A 15,290-nucleotide genomic window follows, 5' to 3' on the forward strand; every position below is an offset into this window, starting at 1 on the left:
GACACTACATTAATAGTAAAAGGAAAAGAGAGTGTGAAAAAAGCCATGAAAATAGTACAACAATTTTGTAAAGGATCGGGGAGTAAAGTAAATGAAGACAAAACGGTTTATATGAAGTTTGGAAAGGAAACAGATTTAGCAGAATGCACCAATTTCAAAGAAGTAGAAGAAATCAAGATTTTAGGGGTTTTAATGGGGAAAGATGCCAGAACAGCGAGAGATAAGATGTGGGAAGGTCTTTTAACAGATATAGAAAGGAGGTTAAATTACTGGAAACTAAGAACACTAACATTAAAAGGAAAAGTTTTAATTTTAAATGTTTTAATGGAGTCTAAATTGTGGCATGTTTTATATGTTTTAGAAATGCCAATGTGGATAGAAAAGAGGTTGAAAAAATGTTTTACAGATTTTTTATGGGGAGGTAAGCCACCAAGGATTGCTTTTAATACAGTCGTAGGGGAAATAGACAAAGGTGGTCTGGGTTTAATAGATGTAGAACAAAGAAAAAATAGTTTAAGAGTGAAAAGAATAAAAAAGTATCTAGAAAAAGAAAACAAAGCAGAGTGGAAAAAAACAATGAAATATTTTTTAAACAAATGTGGTAATTTTAACATGGGAGATGGGATTTTATGGATGAAAACAAAAGCTTGGATGACAGAAAACTTACCTGAATTTTATAGAGAAATTTTAAGTGCGTGGGGGAATTTTTTAAAACAAGTGGAATATAGTCCACATGGAAGGGAAAACATTTTAAACCAACCTCTTTTCTTGAACAATAACATTTTAAGTCAAGGGAAGGTTTTATACTATAAGAAATGGATAGAAGTTGGGATTTTAAAAGTGCGGGACATTTTATATGAATTTAAAGAAGGCTTTTTAACTGAACAATATGTTATAGACACAATGGAGGAGGCGAAAGAGGAATACAACAGAAAGGAAATTGAGAAAAATCTTGACATAATTAAACAGGCAATTCCAAAAGAATGGATAAGAAGCATAGAAAATTTTGAAAAAGAAAAAGAAACAAAAGAAGTGTATGTGAAAACAGGTGAAAAAATAGGCAATTTTAATGAATGTACTGTGAAAAATATTTATTGTTTTTTTAGAGAGAATGTTTTTAAAGAACCAACAGCAAACAAATACTGGATAGAGAAATACAAAAATGTAAAAGCAAATGAAATATGGGGAAACATGAAAGGAAGGTATGTGGAAACAAAAGTCGAATGTCTAGAATTTTTAATAAGGCACAAAGCAATCTTTTCTGATGTCATTTTAAACAAGATAGGGATGGAACAAAGTGGAATGTGTAAAGTATGTCAAAAAGAAGAAGAGGGTTTTTTACACATGTTTTTATATTGTCAAGAATTGGAAGGTTTTTTAAAAGATTGTAAAGTTTTAATTAAAGGACTACTTGGAGACTGGGATGAAAATGAAACAGAATGGAACAGAGTAGTGATGTTGGGATGGAATAAGAACAATGAAAATAAGAAAATAGTAAACCTATGTATAATGCTGATGAAAAATGCAATGTGGGAAAGGAGAATTGTGGCAAAAAAAGAGAAAATGGTAATGGATGTATGGGGAATTTTTAAGAGGAAAATGGAGAGATATGTGGAAAAACTGTATGTATATCATAAAAATGAGAACATTTTGAGTGAGCTGCACAAAATTCTGACGGACAAGGCATGTCAAGTTTTTAAAGAAATGAACTGGAAACTACCACATTTTTAATGTTTTTGAATATGAAATGATCTTTTAATGTCTGTTTTATTATGATTTACTGTAAAAGAATGTAATCGAAATTGGTTCAATAAAAAAAAAAAAAAAAAAAAAAAAAAAAGAAATGCCCGATCTCATCTGAACTCGGAAGTAAAGCAGGGTCGGGCCTGGTTAGTACTTGGATGGGAGACCGCCTGGGAATACCAGGTGCTGTAAGCTTTTCGAAGTGCTTCATTTGGCAGCTGATTTAAATAGCCAACGCTTGACATCCTCTTTCGCTTACGGCCATACCACCCTGGAAATGCCCGATCTCATCTGAACTCGGAAGTAAAGCAGGGTCGGGTCCGGTTAGTACTTGGATGGGAGACCGCCTGGGAATACCAGGTGCTGTAAGCTTTTCGAAGTGCTTCATTTGGCAGCTGATTTAAATAGCCAACGCTTGACATCCTCTTTCGCTTACGGCCATACCACCCTGGAAATGCCCGATCTCATCTGAACTCGGAAGTAAAGCAGGGTCGGGCCCGGTTAGTACTTGGATGGGAGACCGCCTGGGAATACCAGGTGCTGTAAGCTTTTCGAAGTGCTTCATTTGGCAGCTGATTTAAATAGCCAACGCTTGACATCCTCTTTCGCTTACGGCCATACCACCCTGGAAATGCCCGATCTCATCTGAACTCGGAAGTAAAGCAGGGTCGGGCCCGGTTAGTACTTGGATGGGAGACCGCCTGGGAATACCAGGTGCTGTAAGCTTTTCGAAGTGCTTCATTTGGCAGCTGATTTAAATAGCCAACGCTTGACATCCTCTTTCGCTTACGGCCATACCACCCTGGAAATGCCCGATCTCATCTGAACTCGGAAGTAAAGCAGGGTCGGGCCTGGTTAGTACTTGGATGGGAGACCGCCTGGGAATACCAGGTGCTGTAAGCTTTTCGAAGTGCTTCATTTGGCAGCTGATTTAAATAGCCAACGCTTGACATCCTCTTTCGCTTACGGCCATACCACCCTGGAAATGCCCGATCTCATCTAAACTCGGAAGTAAAGCAGGGTCGGGCCTGGTTAGTACTTGGATGGGAGACCGCCTGGGAATACCAGGTGCTGTAAGCTTTTCGAAGTGCTTCATTTGGCAGCTGATTTAAATAGCCAACGCTTGACATTCTCTTTCGCTTACGGCCATACCACCCTGGAAATGCCCGATCTCATCTGAACTCGGAAGTAAAGCAGGGTCGGGCCCGGTTAGTACTTGGATGGGAGACCGCCTGGGAATACCAGGTGCTGTAAGCTTTTCGAAGTGCTTCATTTGGCAGCTGATTTAAATAGCCAACGCTTGACATCCTCTTTCGCTTACGGCCATACCACCCTGGAAATGCCCGATCTCATCTGAACTCGGAAGTAAAGCAGGGTCGGGCCTGGTTAGTACTTGGATGGGAGACCGCCTGGGAATACCAGGTGCTGTAAGCTTTTCGAAGTGCTTCATTTGGCAGCTGATTTAAATAGCCAACGCTTGACATCCTCTTTCGCTTACGGCCATACCACCCTGGAAATGCCCGATCTCATCTGAACTCGGAAGTAAAGCAGGGTCGGGCCTGGTTAGTACTTGGATGGGAGACCGCCTGGGAATACCAGGTGCTGTAAGCTTTTCGAAGTGCTTCATTTGGCAGCTGATTTAAATAGCCAACGCTTGACATCCTCTTTCACTTACGGCCATACCACCCTGGAAATGCCCGATCTCATCTGAACTCGGAAGTAAAGCAGGGTCGGGCCTGGTTAGTACTTGGATGGGAGACCGCCTGGGAATACCAGGTGCTGTAAGCTTTTCGAAGTGCTTCATTTGGCAGCTGATTTAAATAGCCAACGCTTGACATCCTCTTTCGCTTACGGCCATACCACCCTGGAAATGCCCGATCTCATCTGAACTCGGAAGTAAAGCAGGGTCGGGCCTGGTTAGTACTTGGATGGGAGACCGCCTGGGAATACCAGGTGCTGTAAGCTTTTCGAAGTGCTTCATTTGGCAGCTGATTTAAATAGCCAACGCTTGACATCCTCTTTCGCTTACGGCCATACCACCCTGGAAATGCCCGATCTCATCTGAACTCGGAAGTAAAGCAGGGTCGGGCCTGGTTAGTACTTGGATGGGAGACCGCCTGGGAATACCAGGTGCTGTAAGCTTTTCGAAGTGCTTCATTTGGCAGCTGATTTAAATAGCCAACGCTTGACATCCTCTTTCGCTTACGGCCATACCACCCTGGAAATGCCCGATCTCATCTGAACTCGGAAGTAAAGCAGGGTCGGGCCTGGTTAGTACTTGGATGGGAGACCGCCTGGGAATACCAGGTGCTGTAAGCTTTTCGAAGTGCTTCATTTGGCAGCTGATTTAAATAGCCAACGCTTGACATCCTCTTTCGCTTACGGCCATACCACCCTGGAAATGCCCGATCTCATCTGAACTCGGAAGTAAAGCAGGGTCGGGCCTGGTTAGTACTTGGATGGGAGACCGCCTGGGAATACCAGGTGCTGTAAGCTTTTCGAAGTGCTTCATTTGGCAGCTGATTTAAATAGCCAACGCTTGACATTCTCTTTCGCTTATGGCCATACCACCCTGGAAATGCCCGATCTCATCTGAACTCGGAAGTAAAGCAGGGTCGGGCCTGGTTAGTACTTGGATGGGAGACCGCCTGGGAATACCAGGTGCTGTAAGCTTTTCGAAGTGCTTCATTTGGCAGCTGATTTAAATAGCCAACGCTTGACATCCTCTTTCGGTTACGGCCATACCACCCTGGAAATGCCCGATCTCATCTGAACTCGGAAGTAAAGCAGGGTCGGGCCTGGTTAGTACTTGGATGGGAGACCGCCTGGGAATACCAGGTGCTGTAAGCTTTTCGAAGTGCTTCATTTGGCAGCTGATTTATATAGCCAACGCTTGACATCCTCTTTCGCTTACGGCCATACCACCCTGGAAATGCCCGATCTCATCTGAACTCGGAAGTAAAGCAGGGTCGGGCCTGGTTAGTACTTGGATGGGAGACCGCCTGGGAATACCAGGTGCTGTAAGCTTTTCGAAGTGCTTCATTTGGCAGCTGATTTAAATAGCCAACGCTTGACATCCTCTTTCGCTTACGGCCATACCACCCTGGAAATGCCCGATCTCATCTGAACTCGGAAGTAAAGCAGGGTCGGGCCTGGTTAGTACTTGGATGGGAGACCGCCTGGGAATACCAGGTGCTGTAAGCTTTTCGAAGTGCTTCATTTGGCAGCTGATTTAAATAGCCAACGCTTGACATCCTCTTTCGCTTACGGCCATACCACCCTGGAAATGCCCGATCTCATCTGAACTCGGAAGTAAAGCAGGGTCGGGCCCGGTTAGTACTTGGATGGGAGACCGCCTGGGAATACCAGGTGCTGTAAGCTTTTCGAAGTGCTTCATTTGGCAGCTGATTTAAATAGCCAACGCTTGACATCCTCTTTCGCTTACGGCCATACCACCCTGGAAATGCCCGATCTCATCTGAACTCGGAAGTAAAGCAGGGTCGGGCCCGGTTAGTACTTGGATGGGAGACCGCCTGGGAATACCAGGTGCTGTAAGCTTTTCGAAGTGCTTCATTTGGCAGCTGATTTAAATAGCCAACGCTTGACATCCTCTTTTGCTTACGGCCATACCACCCTGGAAATGCCCGATCTCATCTGAACTCGGAAGTAAAGCAGGGTCGGGCCCGGTTAGTACTTGGATGGGAGACCGCCTGGGAATACCAGGTGCTGTAAGTTTTTCGAAGTGCTTCATTTGGCAGCTGATTTAAATAGCCAACGCTTGACATCCTCTTTCGCTTACGGCCATACCACCCTGGAAATGCCCGATCTCATCTGAACTCGGAAGTAAAGCAGGGTCGGGCCTGGTTAGTACTTGGATGGGAGACCGCCTGGGAATACCAGGTGCTGTAAGCTTTTCGAAGTGCTTCATTTGGCAGCTGATTTAAATAGCCAACGCTTGACATCCTCTTTCGCTTACGGCCATACCACCCTGGAAATGCCCGATCTCATCTGAACTCGGAAGTAAAGCAGGGTCGGGCCCGGTTAGTACTTGGATGGGAGACCGCCTGGGAATACCAGGTGCTGTAAGCTTTTCGAAGTGCTTCATTTGGCAGCTGATTTAAATAGCCAACGCTTGACATCCTCTTTCGCTTACGGCCATACCACCCTGGAAATGCCCGATCTCATCTGAACTCGGAAGTAAAGCAGGGTCGGGCCTGGTTAGTACTTGGATGGGAGACCGCCTGGGAATACCAGGTGCTGTAAGCTTTTCGAAGTGCTTCATTTGGCAGCTGATTTAAATAGCCAACGCTTGACATCCTCTTTCGCTTACGGCCATACCACCCTGAGCACGCTAGAGGGAGCTAGAGTGCAACGAGGAAGTGTAAGGCTGCAGACAGGAGAGAGAGGCTCTCCATTTTTTTTGTGTTATTTTGAGTTTATTTAGTGTCTTTTTTGTGATAGTGGACTTTTTTTTTTTTTTTTTTTTTTTTTTTTTTTTTTTTTTTTTTTGTCTTTTAACCACCTGACAGCAGCACGTGTGCTGGCTGGAAGGTGGTTAGCACAGTTTTTTTGAGAGAAAATGATGGACTCACAAAGCAACAGCACAGATTTGTTTGATGAAGCACATGGGGAAAACATCACAGGAAGGAGTGGAGAAAGACAAAAAGAAAACAGCACTGGATTACGAGGGGAAAGACAATTGGAAAACAACACTGGACAGGAAGGAGAAAGAAACATGGTAAACAAAGAACGACAAGAAAACCAACAACAAGAGATGCAACAACAAAGAAGTGGAAAAAAGTACATGAAGGAAGCAACAGTGATTCTAAATGTGGACAAAGTTAAAGAGGTGAGAGTTTTGGAAATAATTAATGCAGTAACTGAAAAGTGTGGACTTGGGAAAATTCTTGCGATAAGGCCGAGACAGGACAAAGATTATGAACTAACTTTAGAAAATGAAGAAACATGCGATAAACTGATGGATGGACTAATAATAAAAGGAGAAACCTGTGAAGTGAAAATGCTACAAAATAGAGACTACGTGGTTTCCTTCATGCATTTGCCCGCTTACCTGGATGATCAATTAATATTAGATAAATTAGAAGGCTGGGGAGTATTTCCCATAACAAAAATTAAAAGAAGGGTATATCCGGGCACAGAAATAGAAGATGGAACTCGATATCTCAAAGTGAGATTCCCCAGAGAAGTGATATCTCTCCCTTACAGCACAAGACTGGAAACGGCAGAAGGTCAGCAATATTTTAGGGTGATGCACAGCCACCAGGTTAAGACTTGTAGGCTGTGCATGAGCCCTGACCATATGGTCAAAGATTGCCCAGACTTTAAATGCCATAAATGTGAGGAAAGGGGACATTTTGCCAGAGACTGCGATGCTATTAAGTGCCCGGACTGCCAGAACTATTTAAGTAAGTGTGAATGTTGGATGGAGGAAGAGGAGGAGGAGGATGAGATCCAGGTGAGTGGGCAAATGCATGAAGGAAACAGTGAAAAGGAAAGTAATGAAGAGGAACAAACAACGACACAAACAATACAAACTACAACAGAGGAAATAACATTGAAGGAGGAGAATGCAAAAAAAGAAAAGGAAAAAGAAACAGAAACAGACAGTCAACAAATAGAGCATGAAGAGGAGGTAGCATGGACACCAATGGACATAACTTCTAGCTTCAAAAACGTTTTGGATGTAATTGAAAAAGAGGATCTTAAAGAACAAAGCAAAGGAACGGACAGAGAGACTGGAAAACATGAGGAGGAAGTAGAAAAAGACAAACTTGAGAAAAGACAAACAAGACGATCAGCAAAAGTTTTATCAAAATTAGAAACTGCAAGAAAAAAGGGTTTGAAAAAAGGACAACTGAAAAGCCACAACAGATATGATTCTTTGAGAGGTTTGGGAGAAGAAGAGGACTAAGATGACGGTTTTTATTTCCTTTTTCCTTCTTTTAATGGTTTTAAATTGCGTGTCTTTTAATGCAAGAGGTTTAATGGACTTAAGAAAATTTAAGAATGTAAAGGAAAAATGTAAAAGAGAAGAAATAATTATTTTACAAGAAACAAATTGGAAAAATGAGGTGATGGACATATATAAAAAAGAATGGGATGGGGACTTTTATTATAGTAATGGAGATACGAAAGCTGGGAGAGGAGTAGCAATTTTAATAAAGAAGAATGCACTGCAAATGAGTAAAGTAATATATAAAGACAAACAAGGAAAATGTATGATCTTAGAAATAAAATATGAAGGGAAAGATATTATTTTAGTTAATGTGCATGCACCAAATGAAGAGAGTGAAAAGAAAAGCTTTTTTAACATATTAAGAAGGTTTTTAAAAAACTATAAACAAATAATAGTATGTGGGGATTTTAACACTGTTTTTAGCAGACAGGACATAACAGAAGGTATGGTTTTTAAATCAGACACGGGAAGGAAAGAACTAAAATCACTAATAGAGGAAAAAGGAATGATAGACATTTGGAGAGAAAGAAATGGGAAGAAAAAGGAGTTTCCTAGAAGACAAATAGTAGGGAATTTTGTAAACCAATCGAGAATAGACTATGTGTTATGCACAAGAAATATAGAAATTTATATAGAAAAAATAAGCTACGATGAAACTGTTTTAAGTGACCATAAATTTGTATTTTTTAATTTTAATACAGAAGAAATACAAAGAGGCCCAGGGGTATGGACATTAAATAGTGAAATTTTAAAAAACGAAGACTATGTTAAAAAAGTAAAAGAAATAATAGAAAAAGAAAAAGAAAACCAGATCTATAATGAAGACAAAAGACTATGGTGGGAAAATGTCAAATTTCTGATTAAAAAATCTACATTAACATTCTGTAGAATAATACAAAAGAATAAAAGACACAAAGAAAAGACAATCAAAGAAAACTTAGAAATAGAACTAGAAAAAAATGAAAAAGACATTCAAAAAATAAAAGAAATGGAGGGAAAACTGAAAGAAATAGAAGAAAAGAAATATGAAGGAGCTAGACTAAGAAGCAAAGCAAAATATGTAGTAGAGGGAGAAAAATGCACAAAGTTCTTCTTTGATTTAGAAAGACAAAAAGCAAAAGCAGAAACAATCAAGATAATACAAGGGGCAAAAGGAGAAAGCATAGAAGGAAATGAAGAAATTTTAAAAGAAATCAAAAAATACTATGAGGAGTTATTTAAAACACAGGGAGTTGATGAAGTACAAATGTCAAAATTATTAAAACAGATAAAAACAAAAATAGATGAAGAGGATAAAAAAGAATGCGACCAAGAAATAGGGGAAGAAGAAATAAGAAAAGCAATAGAAAGCTTGAACAAAAAGAAAAGTCCAGGAATAGATGGTTTAAATAGTGAATTTTATGTATGTTTTAAAGAAATTTTAATTCCGATTTTAACTGACGTTTTTAAGGAAATACTGCAAAAAGAAGAGCTAAATGAAAGAATGGGAATGGGATTAATGAAATTAATACACAAAAAAGGAGAAAAGACATTGTTAAAAAATTACAGACCAATCACAATGTTAAACACAGATTTGAAGATTTTAACAAAAATTTTAGCAAATAGATTAAAAGAAGTGATGCCAAAAATAATTAAAACAACACAGGCCTATGCGATAAAAGGAAGAGACATAGCAGACATAACAATGAGCATAAAAGACATCATAGAATATATGAAGGAGAAAAAAGAGGAAGGATATATAATAAGTCTGGATTTTGAAAAAGCTTTTGATAGAGTTGAACACCAGTTTTTATTCAAAGTACTCAAAAAGTTTGGTTTTGGAGAAGTTTTTAGAAAATGGATAAAGATTTTGTATAAGGGTATTTTAACAAAAATAAAATGTAATGGCTTTTTAACAGAATGTTTTAAAATAACAAGATCGATAAGACAAGGATGCCCTCTGTCAGCACTTTTATATTCACTTGTGGCAGAACCCCTGGGCTTAGCTATCAACGAAGAAGAAAAAATTAAAGGAATTGAGATTGAAGAAAATAAAGTAAATAAAAAAATGTTTCAATATGCAGATGACACTACATTAATAGTAAAAGGAAAAGAGAGTGTGAAAAAAGCCATGAAAATAGTACAACAATTTTGTAAAGGATCGGGGAGTAAAGTAAATGAAGACAAAACGGTTTATATGAAGTTTGGAAAGGAAACAGATTTAGCAGAATGCACCAATTTCAAAGAAGTAGAAGAAATCAAGATTTTAGGGGTTTTAATGGGGAAAGATGCCAGAACAGCGAGAGATAAGATGTGGGAAGGTCTTTTAACAGATATAGAAAGGAGGTTAAATTACTGGAAACTAAGAACACTAACATTAAAAGGAAAAGTTTTAATTTTAAATGTTTTAATGGAGTCTAAATTGTGGCATGTTTTATATGTTTTAGAAATGCCAATGTGGATAGAAAAGAGGTTGAAAAAATGTTTTACAGATTTTTTATGGGGAGGTAAGCCACCAAGGATTGCTTTTAATACAGTCGTAGGGGAAATAGACAAAGGTGGTCTGGGTTTAATAGATGTAGAACAAAGAAAAAATAGTTTAAGAGTGAAAAGAATAAAAAAGTATCTAGAAAAAGAAAACAAAGCAGAGTGGAAAAAAACAATGAAATATTTTTTAAACAAATGTGGTAATTTTAACATGGGAGATGGGATTTTATGGATGAAAACAAAAGCTTGGATGACAGAAAACTTACCTGAATTTTATAGAGAAATTTTAAGTGCGTGGGGGAATTTTTTAAAACAAGTGGAATATAGTCCACATGGAAGGGAAAACATTTTAAACCAACCTCTTTTCTTGAACAATAACATTTTAAGTCAAGGGAAGGTTTTATACTATAAGAAATGGATAGAAGTTGGGATTTTAAAAGTGCGGGACATTTTATATGAATTTAAAGAAGGCTTTTTAACTGAACAATATGTTATAGACACAATGGAGGAGGCGAAAGAGGAATACAACAGAAAGGAAATTGAGAAAAATCTTGACATAATTAAACAGGCAATTCCAAAAGAATGGATAAGAAGCATAGAAAATTTTGAAAAAGAAAAAGAAACAAAAGAAGTGTATGTGAAAACAGGTGAAAAAATAGGCAATTTTAATGAATGTACTGTGAAAAATATTTATTGTTTTTTTAGAGAGAATGTTTTTAAAGAACCAACAGCAAACAAATACTGGATAGAGAAATACAAAAATGTAAAAGCAAATGAAATATGGGGAAACATGAAAGGAAGGTATGTGGAAACAAAAGTCGAATGTCTAGAATTTTTAATAAGGCACAAAGCAATCTTTTCTGATGTCATTTTAAACAAGATAGGGATGGAACAAAGTGGAATGTGTAAAGTATGTCAAAAAGAAGAAGAGGGTTTTTTACACATGTTTTTATATTGTCAAGAATTGGAAGGTTTTTTAAAAGATTGTAAAGTTTTAATTAAAGGACTACTTGGAGACTGGGATGAAAATGAAACAGAATGGAACAGAGTAGTGATGTTGGGATGGAATAAGAACAATGAAAATAAGAAAATAGTAAACCTATGTATAATGCTGATGAAAAATGCAATGTGGGAAAGGAGAATTGTGGCAAAAAAAGAGAAAATGGTAATGGATGTATGGGGAATTTTTAAGAGGAAAATGGAGAGATATGTGGAAAAACTGTATGTATATCATAAAAATGAGAACATTTTGAGTGAGCTGCACAAAATTCTGACGGACAAGGCATGTCAAGTTTTTAAAGAAATGAACTGGAAACTACCACATTTTTAATGTTTTTGAATATGAAATGATCTTTTAATGTCTGTTTTATTATGATTTACTGTAAAAGAATGTAATCGAAATTGGTTCAATAAAAAAAAAAAAAAAAAAAAAAAAAAAAGAAATGCCCGATCTCATCTGAACTCGGAAGTAAAGCAGGGTCGGGCCTGGTTAGTACTTGGATGGGAGACCGCCTGGGAATACCAGGTGCTGTAAGCTTTTCGAAGTGCTTCATTTGGCAGCTGATTTAAATAGCCAACGCTTGACATCCTCTTTCGCTTACGGCCATACCACCCTGGAAATGCCCGATCTCATCTGAACTCGGAAGTAAAGCAGGGTCGGGTCCGGTTAGTACTTGGATGGGAGACCGCCTGGGAATACCAGGTGCTGTAAGCTTTTCGAAGTGCTTCATTTGGCAGCTGATTTAAATAGCCAACGCTTGACATCCTCTTTCGCTTACGGCCATACCACCCTGGAAATGCCCGATCTCATCTGAACTCGGAAGTAAAGCAGGGTCGGGCCCGGTTAGTACTTGGATGGGAGACCGCCTGGGAATACCAGGTGCTGTAAGCTTTTCGAAGTGCTTCATTTGGCAGCTGATTTAAATAGCCAACGCTTGACATCCTCTTTCGCTTACGGCCATACCACCCTGGAAATGCCCGATCTCATCTGAACTCGGAAGTAAAGCAGGGTCGGGCCCGGTTAGTACTTGGATGGGAGACCGCCTGGGAATACCAGGTGCTGTAAGCTTTTCGAAGTGCTTCATTTGGCAGCTGATTTAAATAGCCAACGCTTGACATCCTCTTTCGCTTACGGCCATACCACCCTGGAAATGCCCGATCTCATCTGAACTCGGAAGTAAAGCAGGGTCGGGCCTGGTTAGTACTTGGATGGGAGACCGCCTGGGAATACCAGGTGCTGTAAGCTTTTCGAAGTGCTTCATTTGGCAGCTGATTTAAATAGCCAACGCTTGACATCCTCTTTCGCTTACGGCCATACCACCCTGGAAATGCCCGATCTCATCTAAACTCGGAAGTAAAGCAGGGTCGGGCCTGGTTAGTACTTGGATGGGAGACCGCCTGGGAATACCAGGTGCTGTAAGCTTTTCGAAGTGCTTCATTTGGCAGCTGATTTAAATAGCCAACGCTTGACATTCTCTTTCGCTTACGGCCATACCACCCTGGAAATGCCCGATCTCATCTGAACTCGGAAGTAAAGCAGGGTCGGGCCCGGTTAGTACTTGGATGGGAGACCGCCTGGGAATACCAGGTGCTGTAAGCTTTTCGAAGTGCTTCATTTGGCAGCTGATTTAAATAGCCAACGCTTGACATCCTCTTTCGCTTACGGCCATACCACCCTGGAAATGCCCGATCTCATCTGAACTCGGAAGTAAAGCAGGGTCGGGCCTGGTTAGTACTTGGATGGGAGACCGCCTGGGAATACCAGGTGCTGTAAGCTTTTCGAAGTGCTTCATTTGGCAGCTGATTTAAATAGCCAACGCTTGACATCCTCTTTCGCTTACGGCCATACCACCCTGGAAATGCCCGATCTCATCTGAACTCGGAAGTAAAGCAGGGTCGGGCCTGGTTAGTACTTGGATGGGAGACCGCCTGGGAATACCAGGTGCTGTAAGCTTTTCGAAGTGCTTCATTTGGCAGCTGATTTAAATAGCCAACGCTTGACATCCTCTTTCACTTACGGCCATACCACCCTGGAAATGCCCGATCTCATCTGAACTCGGAAGTAAAGCAGGGTCGGGCCTGGTTAGTACTTGGATGGGAGACCGCCTGGGAATACCAGGTGCTGTAAGCTTTTCGAAGTGCTTCATTTGGCAGCTGATTTAAATAGCCAACGCTTGACATCCTCTTTCGCTTACGGCCATACCACCCTGGAAATGCCCGATCTCATCTGAACTCGGAAGTAAAGCAGGGTCGGGCCTGGTTAGTACTTGGATGGGAGACCGCCTGGGAATACCAGGTGCTGTAAGCTTTTCGAAGTGCTTCATTTGGCAGCTGATTTAAATAGCCAACGCTTGACATCCTCTTTCGCTTACGGCCATACCACCCTGGAAATGCCCGATCTCATCTGAACTCGGAAGTAAAGCAGGGTCGGGCCTGGTTAGTACTTGGATGGGAGACCGCCTGGGAATACCAGGTGCTGTAAGCTTTTCGAAGTGCTTCATTTGGCAGCTGATTTAAATAGCCAACGCTTGACATCCTCTTTCGCTTACGGCCATACCACCCTGGAAATGCCCGATCTCATCTGAACTCGGAAGTAAAGCAGGGTCGGGCCTGGTTAGTACTTGGATGGGAGACCGCCTGGGAATACCAGGTGCTGTAAGCTTTTCGAAGTGCTTCATTTGGCAGCTGATTTAAATAGCCAACGCTTGACATCCTCTTTCGCTTACGGCCATACCACCCTGGAAATGCCCGATCTCATCTGAACTCGGAAGTAAAGCAGGGTCGGGCCTGGTTAGTACTTGGATGGGAGACCGCCTGGGAATACCAGGTGCTGTAAGCTTTTCGAAGTGCTTCATTTGGCAGCTGATTTAAATAGCCAACGCTTGACATCCTCTTTCGCTTACGGCCATACCACCCTGGAAATGCCCGATCTCATCTGAACTCGGAAGTAAAGCAGGGTCGGGCCTGGTTAGTACTTGGATGGGAGACCGCCTGGGAATACCAGGTGCTGTAAGCTTTTCGAAGTGCTTCATTTGGCAGCTGATTTAAATAGCCAACGCTTGACATCCTCTTTCGCTTACGGCCATACCACCCTGGAAATGCCCGATCTCATCTGAACTCGGAAGTAAAGCAGGGTCGGGCCTGGTTAGTACTTGGATGGGAGACCGCCTGGGAATACCAGGTGCTGTAAGCTTTTCGAAGTGCTTCATTTGGCAGCTGATTTAAATAGCCAACGCTTGACATCCTCTTTCGCTTACGGCCATACCACCCTGGAAATGCCCGATCTCATCTGAACTCGGAAGTAAAGCAGGGTCGGGCCTGGTTAGTACTTGGATGGGAGACCGCCTGGGAATACCAGGTGCTGTAAGCTTTTCGAAGTGCTTCATTTGGCAGCTGATTTAAATAGCCAACGCTTGACATCCTCTTTCGCTTACGGCCATACCACCCTGGAAATGCCCGATCTCATCTGAACTCGGAAGTAAAGCAGGGTCGGGCCTGGTTAGTACTTGGATGGGAGACCGCCTGGGAATACCAGGTGCTGTAAGCTTTTCGAAGTGCTTCATTTGGCAGCTGATTTAAATAGCCAACGCTTGACATCCTCTTTCGCTTACGGCCATACCACCCTGGAAATGCCCGATCTCATCTGAACTCGGAAGTAAAGCAGGGTCGGGCCTGGTTAGTACTTGGATGGGAGACCGCCTGGGAATACCAGGTGCTGTAAGCTTTTCGAAGTGCTTCATTTGGCAGCTGATTTAAATAGCCAACGCTTGACATCCTCTTTCGCTTACGGCCATACCACCCTGGAAATGCCCGATCTCATCTGAACTCGGAAGTAAAGCAGGGTCGGGCCTGGTTAGTACTTGGATGGGAGACCGCCTGGGAATACCAGGTGCTGTAAGCTTTTCGAAGTGCTTCATTTGGCAGCTGATTTAAATAGCCAACGCTTGACATCCTCTTTCGCTTACGGCCATACCACCCTGGAAATGCCCGATCTCATCTGAACTCGGAAGTAAAGCAGGGTCGGGCCTGGTTAGTACTTGGATGGGAGACCGCCTGGGAATACCAGGTGCTGTAAGCTTTTCGAAGTGCTTCATTTGGCAGCTGA

General features: G+C 41.4%; 1 protein-coding gene and 43 non-coding genes across 44 annotated transcripts in view; 43 read left to right on the top strand and 1 right to left on the bottom strand.

The window, feature by feature from the left end:
- Positions 1-15,290, bottom strand: part of LOC110439541 (NACHT, LRR and PYD domains-containing protein 3-like) — a 601,035-nt gene that overhangs the window by 480,020 nt on the left and 105,725 nt on the right. The window lies entirely within an intron of this gene.
- LOC137495173 (5S ribosomal RNA) lies at positions 1,997-2,115 on the top strand. The gene has a single exon (XR_015488631.2). It is a non-coding gene; the product is annotated as a 5S ribosomal RNA (ribosomal RNA).
- LOC137495172 (5S ribosomal RNA) lies at positions 2,174-2,292 on the top strand. Its single transcript, XR_015488550.2, has one exon. It is a non-coding gene; the product is annotated as a 5S ribosomal RNA (ribosomal RNA).
- On the top strand, positions 2,351-2,469 carry LOC137492786 (5S ribosomal RNA). The gene has a single exon (XR_015488041.2). It is a non-coding gene; the product is annotated as a 5S ribosomal RNA (ribosomal RNA).
- On the top strand, positions 2,528-2,646 carry LOC137492785 (5S ribosomal RNA). The gene has a single exon (XR_015487554.1). It is a non-coding gene; the product is annotated as a 5S ribosomal RNA (ribosomal RNA).
- On the top strand, positions 2,705-2,823 carry LOC137495171 (5S ribosomal RNA). The gene has a single exon (XR_015488836.2). It is a non-coding gene; the product is annotated as a 5S ribosomal RNA (ribosomal RNA).
- LOC137492784 (5S ribosomal RNA) lies at positions 2,882-3,000 on the top strand. Its single transcript, XR_015488577.2, has one exon. It is a non-coding gene; the product is annotated as a 5S ribosomal RNA (ribosomal RNA).
- Positions 3,059-3,177, top strand: LOC137494067 (5S ribosomal RNA). The gene has a single exon (XR_015487555.1). It is a non-coding gene; the product is annotated as a 5S ribosomal RNA (ribosomal RNA).
- On the top strand, positions 3,236-3,354 carry LOC137492782 (5S ribosomal RNA). The gene has a single exon (XR_015487556.1). It is a non-coding gene; the product is annotated as a 5S ribosomal RNA (ribosomal RNA).
- Positions 3,413-3,531, top strand: LOC137493922 (5S ribosomal RNA). The gene has a single exon (XR_015488567.2). It is a non-coding gene; the product is annotated as a 5S ribosomal RNA (ribosomal RNA).
- LOC137494066 (5S ribosomal RNA) lies at positions 3,590-3,708 on the top strand. Its single transcript, XR_015487557.1, has one exon. It is a non-coding gene; the product is annotated as a 5S ribosomal RNA (ribosomal RNA).
- LOC137492781 (5S ribosomal RNA) lies at positions 3,767-3,885 on the top strand. The gene has a single exon (XR_015487558.1). It is a non-coding gene; the product is annotated as a 5S ribosomal RNA (ribosomal RNA).
- LOC137495168 (5S ribosomal RNA) lies at positions 3,944-4,062 on the top strand. Its single transcript, XR_015487560.1, has one exon. It is a non-coding gene; the product is annotated as a 5S ribosomal RNA (ribosomal RNA).
- On the top strand, positions 4,121-4,239 carry LOC137494065 (5S ribosomal RNA). The gene has a single exon (XR_015487561.1). It is a non-coding gene; the product is annotated as a 5S ribosomal RNA (ribosomal RNA).
- On the top strand, positions 4,298-4,416 carry LOC137492780 (5S ribosomal RNA). The gene has a single exon (XR_015489053.2). It is a non-coding gene; the product is annotated as a 5S ribosomal RNA (ribosomal RNA).
- On the top strand, positions 4,475-4,593 carry LOC137495167 (5S ribosomal RNA). Its single transcript, XR_015488656.2, has one exon. It is a non-coding gene; the product is annotated as a 5S ribosomal RNA (ribosomal RNA).
- On the top strand, positions 4,652-4,770 carry LOC137494064 (5S ribosomal RNA). Its single transcript, XR_015487562.1, has one exon. It is a non-coding gene; the product is annotated as a 5S ribosomal RNA (ribosomal RNA).
- On the top strand, positions 4,829-4,947 carry LOC137492779 (5S ribosomal RNA). The gene has a single exon (XR_015488009.2). It is a non-coding gene; the product is annotated as a 5S ribosomal RNA (ribosomal RNA).
- Positions 5,006-5,124, top strand: LOC137495166 (5S ribosomal RNA). The gene has a single exon (XR_015489246.2). It is a non-coding gene; the product is annotated as a 5S ribosomal RNA (ribosomal RNA).
- LOC137494062 (5S ribosomal RNA) lies at positions 5,183-5,301 on the top strand. Its single transcript, XR_015488042.2, has one exon. It is a non-coding gene; the product is annotated as a 5S ribosomal RNA (ribosomal RNA).
- On the top strand, positions 5,360-5,478 carry LOC137492778 (5S ribosomal RNA). The gene has a single exon (XR_015488674.2). It is a non-coding gene; the product is annotated as a 5S ribosomal RNA (ribosomal RNA).
- Positions 5,537-5,655, top strand: LOC137495165 (5S ribosomal RNA). Its single transcript, XR_015487563.1, has one exon. It is a non-coding gene; the product is annotated as a 5S ribosomal RNA (ribosomal RNA).
- Positions 5,714-5,832, top strand: LOC137494061 (5S ribosomal RNA). Its single transcript, XR_015488043.2, has one exon. It is a non-coding gene; the product is annotated as a 5S ribosomal RNA (ribosomal RNA).
- Positions 5,891-6,009, top strand: LOC137492777 (5S ribosomal RNA). Its single transcript, XR_015487565.1, has one exon. It is a non-coding gene; the product is annotated as a 5S ribosomal RNA (ribosomal RNA).
- Positions 11,782-11,900, top strand: LOC141383383 (5S ribosomal RNA). Its single transcript, XR_015488632.2, has one exon. It is a non-coding gene; the product is annotated as a 5S ribosomal RNA (ribosomal RNA).
- Positions 11,959-12,077, top strand: LOC141383058 (5S ribosomal RNA). Its single transcript, XR_015488045.2, has one exon. It is a non-coding gene; the product is annotated as a 5S ribosomal RNA (ribosomal RNA).
- On the top strand, positions 12,136-12,254 carry LOC141383059 (5S ribosomal RNA). The gene has a single exon (XR_015488046.2). It is a non-coding gene; the product is annotated as a 5S ribosomal RNA (ribosomal RNA).
- Positions 12,313-12,431, top strand: LOC141382850 (5S ribosomal RNA). The gene has a single exon (XR_015487566.1). It is a non-coding gene; the product is annotated as a 5S ribosomal RNA (ribosomal RNA).
- LOC141383457 (5S ribosomal RNA) lies at positions 12,490-12,608 on the top strand. Its single transcript, XR_015488837.2, has one exon. It is a non-coding gene; the product is annotated as a 5S ribosomal RNA (ribosomal RNA).
- LOC141383060 (5S ribosomal RNA) lies at positions 12,667-12,785 on the top strand. Its single transcript, XR_015488047.2, has one exon. It is a non-coding gene; the product is annotated as a 5S ribosomal RNA (ribosomal RNA).
- On the top strand, positions 12,844-12,962 carry LOC141382851 (5S ribosomal RNA). Its single transcript, XR_015487567.1, has one exon. It is a non-coding gene; the product is annotated as a 5S ribosomal RNA (ribosomal RNA).
- LOC141382852 (5S ribosomal RNA) lies at positions 13,021-13,139 on the top strand. The gene has a single exon (XR_015487568.1). It is a non-coding gene; the product is annotated as a 5S ribosomal RNA (ribosomal RNA).
- On the top strand, positions 13,198-13,316 carry LOC137489503 (5S ribosomal RNA). Its single transcript, XR_015488570.2, has one exon. It is a non-coding gene; the product is annotated as a 5S ribosomal RNA (ribosomal RNA).
- LOC137489504 (5S ribosomal RNA) lies at positions 13,375-13,493 on the top strand. Its single transcript, XR_015487569.1, has one exon. It is a non-coding gene; the product is annotated as a 5S ribosomal RNA (ribosomal RNA).
- On the top strand, positions 13,552-13,670 carry LOC137494173 (5S ribosomal RNA). The gene has a single exon (XR_015487464.1). It is a non-coding gene; the product is annotated as a 5S ribosomal RNA (ribosomal RNA).
- LOC137494174 (5S ribosomal RNA) lies at positions 13,729-13,847 on the top strand. The gene has a single exon (XR_015487465.1). It is a non-coding gene; the product is annotated as a 5S ribosomal RNA (ribosomal RNA).
- On the top strand, positions 13,906-14,024 carry LOC137494176 (5S ribosomal RNA). The gene has a single exon (XR_015487466.1). It is a non-coding gene; the product is annotated as a 5S ribosomal RNA (ribosomal RNA).
- On the top strand, positions 14,083-14,201 carry LOC137493793 (5S ribosomal RNA). Its single transcript, XR_015487467.1, has one exon. It is a non-coding gene; the product is annotated as a 5S ribosomal RNA (ribosomal RNA).
- On the top strand, positions 14,260-14,378 carry LOC137494177 (5S ribosomal RNA). Its single transcript, XR_015487468.1, has one exon. It is a non-coding gene; the product is annotated as a 5S ribosomal RNA (ribosomal RNA).
- On the top strand, positions 14,437-14,555 carry LOC137489507 (5S ribosomal RNA). The gene has a single exon (XR_015487578.1). It is a non-coding gene; the product is annotated as a 5S ribosomal RNA (ribosomal RNA).
- LOC137489528 (5S ribosomal RNA) lies at positions 14,614-14,732 on the top strand. Its single transcript, XR_015487579.1, has one exon. It is a non-coding gene; the product is annotated as a 5S ribosomal RNA (ribosomal RNA).
- On the top strand, positions 14,791-14,909 carry LOC137489508 (5S ribosomal RNA). The gene has a single exon (XR_015487580.1). It is a non-coding gene; the product is annotated as a 5S ribosomal RNA (ribosomal RNA).
- On the top strand, positions 14,968-15,086 carry LOC137489509 (5S ribosomal RNA). Its single transcript, XR_015487581.1, has one exon. It is a non-coding gene; the product is annotated as a 5S ribosomal RNA (ribosomal RNA).
- Positions 15,145-15,263, top strand: LOC137489510 (5S ribosomal RNA). Its single transcript, XR_015487583.1, has one exon. It is a non-coding gene; the product is annotated as a 5S ribosomal RNA (ribosomal RNA).

This window comes from Danio rerio, chromosome 4, assembly GCF_052040795.2.
Source record: "Danio rerio strain M-AB ecotype USA chromosome 4, GRCz13ab, whole genome shotgun sequence".
In the NCBI taxonomy this organism is placed as follows: domain Eukaryota; kingdom Metazoa; phylum Chordata; class Actinopteri; order Cypriniformes; family Danionidae; genus Danio; species Danio rerio.